Here is an 8,719-nt window from a genome sequence, read left to right on the forward strand (position 1 = left end):
GGGGGTCCATGTGTCCTGGCACACAAGAGAGGCTTGGTTTGCTGATGTGATCCTCCTGTTCTATAGATCAGCAAGGTCACACAAAGGATAAGTGACAAGCCCAGGACTCAGGCTTCTGAAATTTGAGGTCCGTGTTCTTTCTCAGGCACCACACTACTCTTCCAGGTTGTATACTCTTCCTGACATGATTCTCCTACAAATCTAAACAAAGGTGGAAAATGCAAAATCTGCCAATGACTTTTACACACATGGTAGTGCTTATCTGAGGCCTGGCTTAACAGAAATCAGCCCGGTTTGTCCAGCTATTTCTAAACATCAGGGTGTGTTTTAGGTTGACTATACTGAATGAAAATAATTGTAGTAAGCTGCGTGATTCCTGATACCCCCTGCCTCATAAATTAATACAATAAGTGGGAACCTGTGTTAAACCACTGTTGTATTAAACTGTTCCAATTGCCTCGTTACTTTGCAGTGTACTTACTACTCTTTTAGAAAATGCCATAGCCCTGATGAAAAATAGAATTATACAGCCAGAAGAAACCATTATAAGGCCTTTAATTTGCCCCCTATACCCACAATGAGGTTCATCCTAAATGGGATTATCTATCACCTACCACGCATGTCCTTTTCTAAAAGAAGAGCTTCATGAAACAAACTCGGAGAAGTTCTTTTATGTGATAGCACTTTCAAAAGTATTAAGGCATGGCACAGATGTAAAGGATTATCATTCTTTACATTAAAGATAAAAAGAGTTCATAACCTGCATCAGATAATAAGGTACAATGTTTCACATTTTCTTCTAGCTGTTCTATCTCATGCCCACCACAAATCTCTCCTTATTCTCGTTAATCCATTTTCCCTTTACGTCTGCTTTTATAAATAGAAATAGACAATAGGATCATGAAATGTTTGATTTGAAAAAGATCTCCTAATTTATCCCTTTTACTTCATAAATGAGGACATTAAGAATAGCTGGGGCCATAAACATAAATGCCTGTAAGGAATGGGCAGGTAACATAACTAAGGAAATCAGTTGCGTGTGAATAGCTTCTTGGATCTGAGAAAACCAATGGTACAAGCAGCAAAACAAATAGCAGGAGTGGGTAGGCTCCGTGAGAAGAAGGCAGTGGGGGATGGGGCTGTGGAAACTTGGAGAGTGCCAGCCCATCTGCAGGTAGCAGGTCCCCAACTGTGCCCATATAAGAATGCTGGCCCACTGCTAGCTGATTGCTCAAAAAGATAAAATCCAAATCTTTGTGTGAAATCCCGATTTTAAAATGGTTGCATCAATTTTTAAACACTAAAAAGAAAATTGAATAAATAAAACATCTGCAGTCTACAGATATATTCCAGTCTGCACCCTGCTACTTTATGACCTCTCAGCTTGGCCACATGATTTCTGATCCTCTCTGCTTCATTTTCTGTTTAAGAACCCATGGAAGAGCAGTTTAAGCCCATTCAGTGGGCATTCCTACCCGTTCAGTGGCCTGAGCAGTGTGAGCTGCAGACCAATCTTCAGGTAGGCTGAGGGCCCTGGTGTTCAGTAAGTTCTGCTGAACAGGCTCAGAGGGCACCTGCCTTTCAGACTAATCTCCAGGCTTGGGTTCAGTAGCAGTAAACTCAGGAGCTAGAGCAGTCCATTCACCTTGAAATTCCTCCTTGAACACAACCTTTTCAGCAGTGGCCTACTCTTCCTTGTCAAGCTCTTCAAGATCTCAAAAGAAGTAGAGATCAGATGTGTCCTCCCCTGGGTGTTCATGTGAGATGGTGCCACGCATGAACAGAACTTCCTGAACCAGCATCCACCACATCAGACCCACTGAGAGAGCCCCCTTTTTATTGCAGGGGATGGCAATGTCCACATTGATCAGAGGTGAATCTGTGCTACACAGAGAGGGGAGGCAGGTTGACTTAAGACACCTCGGTGAGAGGCTGGTGGCCAACCCTAAGAGCATTAATGCAAAGACTGCCTGGATCTGGTTAATGAAGAGTCTCAGGGTGAAGCACCCTGCAATAGCAGTGGGCCCAGTGGAGCTATAAACTTCAGGATGGCCTGCTGGCCAGTACTCCTGGAAAATATAACACATCTGCTGGGTTAACTGCAACAACGGCAGGAGCCATCAGCAGAAGGTTCTTCCAGGTCCTCCTCAGATTTATGACATAGATACCTTCACCTTTCCTTTTGCGGAGTTACTGTTGCATTTGAAAGTCAAGGTTGGTGCTACCTAAGTGGGTTCCTGCTGCAAGGAATTTGAGGACATCTTCTCCTTCATCTGTAGGACATCAAGGCCTCCAGACATTGTTAAAGTTTTCCTTTAAGTTATGATGGTGTGTGGCTACTGCTAGGGTATGGAATCCTGTCACCTGGGCCAATTGTTGAGCTCTTTTACCTGCCTGTAATCCTGCTGATGTCACCAATTGTAGTGCTCTTAGTCCTGTTTGTGACACCAATTGTCTAGCTACATGACCACGCTAGTTGTCAGGCTCTTTTACCTGCCTGTAATCCTGCACCAGCTGGGCCAATTGTCAAGCTAAGGCTGGGTCTGGAGCCCACAGACCGCTCAAGCCCATTCACAGACTGGGTCACAAACCCTTCATATGCCAGGCTGGGTCACCAGACCTCTTCGTGCAGTTCTATGAACTAGGTAACCAGCCAAAAGGTCCTTGGAGCCATAGGTTTGAAAGCATGGCCACACTGGGTGGATGCCTGAGGCAGACGCCTGCCCACCTGCTTCACTAAAACTCTCTCTCTCTCTCTCTCTCTGAAGAACACAAGAATAGCAACAAAACTAAAAAGATACATTATGGCACATGTGCACCAACTCCACACACACACACACACACACACACACACACACAATTTGCTTACAAAGAATGTGCTAAAACCACACCCAACTGGACCCGAGTTCAGAGCCCTGACCAAACTATTCTATTTTCCCAACAACAGATGGGAACCCAGTGCAACACTGTATAGACCCCTCTCTCAGGAATGTGGAAAGGCTGCTACCTTATAAAATAAGTTCTGTTCTTTGTGTTCATGATGTGACTGATCAGCACCCGCACTTTGACATTTTTATTTGTCTTACAGATATGTGAATGTAACATTTCAATCCACCCTCGTGGATTCTCTCAACTTCACATAGAATTTGATGCTGAGAGATGGCTCTTTGGAAATCTGGGATTACTGATACAGATTGCAACAACAGAATAACAGAAAACAAACTCAAGAGGAAATAGTACCTATGAGGCTGACTTCTTTAAGACCATGAATATCAGAACAACCTAAGATTTTTCACACTGAAGGCTCAGACTTCAAATCACCTGTCAGATCTCTCTTTCCTAGGCAGAATACACCAATCAGCTTTCCTTTTCTTATTCATTATTGTCTTTCCACCTGTATGTTGTTTGACTTATTCTCCAGTGAGTTCTTTTGAGCTCTCTAAGTTTGTCAAAACCCATAATTGATAGAATGCTGGACTATTGTTAATTCTACAGAGTGACTACCAGACACCTCTTCTTCTTAGAAGGAAATGATAGGCTTGCTTAAATCAAATATTGATCCAAAAAAAACACAAATATTCATAGTGCATCATTAGCCTTGGCCCCGGTTGGGATAGAATTTTTCCTATTAGATGAAATTTGATGCTGCCTTACCTACTGCAAATGTGCTCCCACACTCAGAAAAGAGAAACAGGGTGGGGGCGGGGGAGGGGTGGCACATTTTCTGCATAGAAATAAAAACAATGCTGTACCATTAAAGAGAAAACAAAATGATAGAGTCAGGAAGCAGCTCAGTGAAGCCATTACCATGGTTATTACCATTTGAAGGCATAATGATTGAAGTTATTGTCTTAATGTAAGATTACTAAATAATGCATCCCATAAAAGAAAGACATTGTATTGGCCATAAAATGTGTGTAACTGCAGCAGAATTCATACTTATTTAATGACACTTTAGAATCGGATGCTAATTAAAATGAAGTAAGAATTTTTAAAATGTAAGAGAAATTCAAACACACTAGTATATAAATTGAAACATTCTCATTGTTTGGCAAGCACATAAAGAAGTAAATTTCACATGCGTTTTTCTGTTTTTGTTTTTTTCCTTTTTTGACCCACTGGGAACAGCACAATTTTGACTCCTCAGTATTTCCACTTCTAATTGCTAGGAGGGTTCATTATCAGCTGTCTAAAGTGCAATACATCAACCTTGCAAAGCTGAGTTACAAAAGACGTTCACACATCTGATGGGCTGCCGTGCTAAATACATCTTAATTTGTGCTGCATCTGCTGTTTTCTAATTTGTTTGTCATGCTGTGTATGCTACAGACTTTGTTAGAGTAGCTCCCTAACTTTTTTCTTTAAAAATGCATCAAAATCATTTTTAAAAAATAGCTATCTTCCTCATTGTTCATCTGTGTCTTGGAATGCCTCAACTCAATTCTGTAATGCACATATATATATATATATGTGTGTATATATATATATATATATACAAAAATCCTGTGCATTTGAATATGTATATGTATTATATTAGAATAAACACACATATATTTGCATGAGCATCAAGCTAAATATTCAGTTTAATCACATAAAGCAAAACAAAATTTTTTGCCATAAATGAATGCACAAAGTGACACACATGCCAGTTTCATAACTGGCACAGAATAAAAAGTGTTTCAAGTCGCTGGCATCTGGTTTTGGTCCCCTTACTATGCAGAAGATTGTTCTCAGTTCAGATCTAACTGAGCAGCAGTTCAAGTGAGAAACAAGCATTTGCGATTCAGCATGATACAGAATAAATCAGTCTTAACATTAGGGAAGTTTAAACTTGAGTTGAGAGAAAAAACAAATACTGCCACCTCAATCTTTTCACAAAAAGTGGCATCCACAGTGAAGGCAAGGCAAGCTTCTTTGGCACGTGACCTGCACAGTACACAGTGCTTAGGAGGGCCCTGAGCTGGATTTAATGCTCTCCTGTGACCACTTAGAAATTTTTAATGTTCTGATCAAACAAGGGGGTCTGCATTTCCATTCAGCACTGGACACCGTCAATCATGTAGGGCTTGGGTGCAGAAAGTGTGTAAGGGACACTGGTGGGACAACTGATGAATTTGCACCCTATCATTTCAAACTGCCACTCCTTTTATCTTTAAGATCACAAAAATTTACCCCTTGAAATGAAGAAGAAAGGATGGACAGAAGGAAGAAAGGGGGGAAAGAAGGAAATAAGAAGGGAGGGAAAACCAAGTGGTATTTACTTTGTATTTACATAGTTTTACAGAGAATGAAGATGGAAGGCAGCCATTGTTAGCTGGTATTTATTATTTCTGAGCACAGAACTTGTTTGAATGAAACTGGTTAGAAGGACTTTGCCTTTTATCACAGACTTTAGAATCACTAGCCAAAGCGACAAAGCCAGTCTACAATCTTAAAGAAAATTAAGCTAAATACAATTCTATTTTTTGACAATTTCTCAGCACCCTCTGCCGCTACACACACATACATGCACCCTAAATTAATTAAGGAAACCTCAAAAACCAGTGATTTGAAGTGCAGCGGTGAACTAAGCACCAGTGAGATGCTGGCACAGAAGCTGGAACCTTTTGTGTCTGTATCCATGGGAGCGGGATGCAGGGAGACAGGACTGTACACTTCACCAAGAGGGAGACATGGACCCCATTTCCACAATGTCCATCAGTCCCCCATGCCAAGTTTTCCCAAGAGCATGGAGAAGCAATGACCAAGGCAGGCATTACGACTGGAGGAGTCACAGACAAATCAGGGCTTCTGTAAAGGAGTGTGTTGAATCAATAAGGCATACTGTTCAACCAAGGCTGAGAAAAACACCTCATAAAGTAACAGCATTTGTAAAGGTTAATCAATTCAGCTAATTGTAAATGCTCTCAATTGTCAGTCCCTAAGCAGTCCCCTCTCTTTGTAGCTAGTAATTCACTGTGGGATGCAGCAGCTCTAAAGCAGGAAACAGAGAAAGAGAGGAAAGCAGTCAAATTTCTCATTACTCTCTCCATGTTGAGCTCTGTCAGTGTCTGCAAATGTCAATATATTTACCACAGGGAGATAGCCTTTTTCCCTACTAGCACAGCATTGCTTCCTTCATTACATACAAAACAAAGTAAAGAGCCTAATTATCTTGGTCTACCAGACGGAAAGGAATTCAGGGTATTGATCTTTGGGGCAATACCTTACGGCAATGCATATGATTAATAAGCTGGGCAGTTAAAAAGATGGTCTTTCATTGACCATGGTCCAGACGGAAAGGAATTCAGGGTATTGATCTTTGGGGCAATACCTTACGGCAATGCATATGACTAATAAGCTGGGCAGTTAAAAAGATGGTCTTTCATTGACCATGGTAAGAAAAAGGCATCTTATTCACTGCCCAGAACTGACTCAGGAAAAAGAAAGACCCCTGTTTTTCCCTCTCCACTGCCTAGATTGCCCACTAAGAACAAAACCACAGTTCACGTAAAAAACCGAGAGTTTTTTGAATAAGTGTCTGTGAAGATTGAAGAAGTAGAAACAAATCATGTCAGGCAAAAAAACATTGAAATAATTCTAACCTGAAATTATAACCAGACTCTGGTAGTGAAAGCAAACCAGCCACTTTAATGGAACCAGGGAATTCCTGTCTTTCTTTAAGGCTTCAAAATCAGAGTAACCTCTCGGCTGGCCCTGTGGCTCACTCAGGAGAGTGCAGCACTGGTAGCGCCGAGGCCGCAGGTTCAGATCCTATGTAGGGATGAGCTCACTGGCTGAGCGTGGTACAGACCACACCGTGCCGAGGGTTGCAACAACCTTGCTGATCAAGTAAGTAAATAAAATCAGAGTAGCCTCATATTTCCAGGCCACTAGTGGGTGTTCTGCTGGGGGCACAGAACGCAATTTGCTTTAAAAACGCCCAAAAAGTTCTAGAAACTGGTGATACAGGATAAATGATAAATTGTCCTAAGAAAGGAACTTTCTTTTTAAGATCTCACATATGTCTTTTCGGTCCTTTATTTTGTGTATATATACGGTATCACATTTCAGAAAGTTTTGACTCCCTGTAGTTACAAAGATTAATCTTCCATATTTAGAAAATAAAGAAAGATACAGCTATTTTCAAGAAATATTTATACAAGGCAAAAATGGATATAAAAACTATTTCAAATGTTTTGGTGCATGGGTGATATTTATAGCAATATGTATAATAAAAACTTACATTTGCCCATTTATCATACCTTAGAACCCAATGATGTATATCATTTCCCATATTGAAACACGGACTGAGAAAGAAATAGTCAATTTCTTCTTACTCCATTCGAACCTCAGTAAAATGTAAATGTCTTTTCTTCAGCAGTAAGTCTATGGCAGGGTTAGCAAAATTTCTTATGTACAAAGAATCACAATATATTATAAATCCTAAGCCTTTGACAACTTGACAAAAGAGCATCCGTATCTTTTATGTATCTCAACTTAGTGTTATTATTCAAAGATACCATAAAATTCTGATTCAGTCTATCAGAGGCCTTGCATTCCTGTCAAACAGTTTGATATTTCAGCGACATCGGGTGGTGCAGTCAGACAAACCAAGTGACCCAAAGCATACTGTCATGTTGACCTGAACAGCATTAAAAATAAGCTAGACACGGAAAACAGGAAGTTGGCAGCTGGTACATCACAAAATATTTTATCCCCCAAATATGTGGAATAATGCTAGATCTGTGTAGGAAGGTAGCGTGTTTAGAATCAAGTTGACTGGAGCACTGTAATAGCAGCGGTGTGCAGTCAGGAAGCAAAATCTGAGTACTCGTACTTCTCTAGAGTGAATAGAACCATTGGTTTACAAGAGGAATTCTGTTCTTAATAAAAAATGGTTTCATTCATCCATGTGTGCGCTTTAAAACATGCTACATTTGCCTTTGAAAAATGAGAAACTAACTAGTCAGGAGTGCCCAGAAGCTATCTTACCCGCTCTAAAAGCACGAGTGGGGAGGGACCTCTTCAACAATCAACTTTTTCCTGTCCCTCAAGTGTCCCTCCCTCCCGTCTTTGTTCCCTTCCCTCTGTCTCCCTGTCTCTGTCTCTATTTCTCTCTCTCCCTGCTTTTTCGGAGTGGGGAGGGACCTCTTCAACAATCAACTTTTTCCTGTCCCTCAAGTGTCCCTCCCTCCCCGTCTTTGTTCCCTTCCCTCTGTCTCCCTGTCTCTGTCTCTATTTCTCTCTCTCCCCGCTTTTTCTTCCCTTCCCTCTGTCTCCCTGTCTCTGTCTCTATTTCTCTCTCTCCCTGCTTTTTCGAAGATGTATTTCTCTCATCTGACAATGCCATTTTCCCATAATTTCAAGAGAAGTGCTCTGACATCCTTGAAGATGCTCAGAATTGAGAAAAAAGTCCTGTAAATAAAACATTTTTACTTTAAAGGAATTGAAATACCTGTTAGAGTTTCAAGAACTACAGCCTCATGCAAGCCATGAGCAAAGTGAACAGAACAGACTGCCCCCTAGGGACCCTAATATTTCATTTCATTTTCTGATTGTTCCTGAGCACTTGTCACTTCTGTCCCCATGTACATTCATTTGGAGCCCACACCCTTTTATACATAATGTAATTTTCTTTCCAGTGGATAAATTTTTATATCAGTGTGATAATTTCTTGAAGTTATACTGGAGTATTGCTCAACTTGCTTCTAAATTAAAGCACTTATTAAAAAACTTT

General features: G+C 40.7%; 1 pseudogene; it reads right to left on the reverse strand.

Annotated features, from left to right (window-relative positions):
• Window positions 1–1,448: 1,448 nt before the first annotated feature.
• LOC103602792 lies at window positions 1,449–2,300 on the reverse strand (annotated as a pseudogene).
• Window positions 2,301–8,719: the final 6,419 nt, after the last annotated feature.

This window comes from Galeopterus variegatus, unplaced genomic scaffold (assembly GCF_000696425.1).
Source record: "Galeopterus variegatus unplaced genomic scaffold, G_variegatus-3.0.2 Scaffold4304, whole genome shotgun sequence".
In the NCBI taxonomy this organism is placed as follows: Eukaryota; Metazoa; Chordata; class Mammalia; order Dermoptera; family Cynocephalidae; genus Galeopterus; species Galeopterus variegatus.